The following is a 1137-nucleotide window of genomic DNA, read 5'->3' on the forward strand; positions in this document are numbered from 1 at the left end:
CCTCGGGGGCCCCTAAAGGCTCTAAAAGAAAAGTTTTTGTGGCCCGTTCCTCAAACCGGGACCAATGTTCCACTATATGTGGAAACCTTTAAAAAGAGACTGAGAGAAGCAAATCTCTTTGCTCAACAGCACCTCGAAGACGCAAAACTAAAGATGAAAAGAACCTTTGATAGAAAGGCTGTACCCAGAACCTTGCAACCAGGGGACCAGGTCTTGCTTCTAGTTGTTGGATCTTCATTAGCTCCGAAGTTCGAGGGCCCATTTGTCATTCACTCCAAACTGAATGAGTGTAACTATGTGATTAAAACTCCCCTTTTGAGAATGAAAACTATGGTCTGTCACATAAATAGATTAAAACTATTTCGTGTTCGAAACCCTGTGATTCAGCCTTGTCTTGCCTCTACCGAAGTCGCTTCTCAGAAATCTGAGGTTTCCTCAGATGATCCTGTGCCGTGGAGTCCAACTCCTCCGATTACTCCACGCCTCTGTAATTCAGAAGCGCTCGCTAACCTAACCTCCAGTTTGGGTCATCTCGCCTCGCCCCAACAGAGGGAGCTCTCGCTACTGATTCATTCCTTCCCTGAACTGTTTTCTGATGTTCCCAGCCAAACTCATCTCATAACCCATGATATAACTCTGACTGATTCCGTCCCTGTTCGTTTGCATCCTTACAGGGCTAGCCCACTGAAAAGAGACTTGATGAAAGCTGAGGTAAACTACCTCTTGGAACACGGCTTGGCCAAAACCAGCTCAAGCTCCTGGAGCTCGCCCTGCTTATTGGAAAATAAGCCTGATGGAACCTACCGGTTTGTTACAGACTACAGAAAATTAAACGCAAAAACGGTTCCTGACTCGTTTCCTCTGCCTCGTGTCGAAGATTGTGTTGACAGTGTTGGTTCTGCTACCTTTGTTACCAAACTGGATTTACTAAAAGGGTACTGGCAGGTGCCTTTGACTCCTTTCGCTTCAAAGGTTTCTGCCTTTGTTACCCCTGATAATCTCCTACAATATACCGTGCTACCTTTTGGTTTAAGGAACGCTCCAGCTACATTCCAAAGGTTAGTTAATCAAGTTTTATCTGACATCCCCCACTGCAGTGCGTATCTGGATGACATTGTTGTTTACACTAATTCTTGG

Source organism: Nothobranchius furzeri, chromosome 4 (genome assembly GCF_043380555.1).
Source record: "Nothobranchius furzeri strain GRZ-AD chromosome 4, NfurGRZ-RIMD1, whole genome shotgun sequence".
NCBI lineage: Eukaryota > Metazoa > Chordata > Actinopteri > Cyprinodontiformes > Nothobranchiidae > Nothobranchius > Nothobranchius furzeri.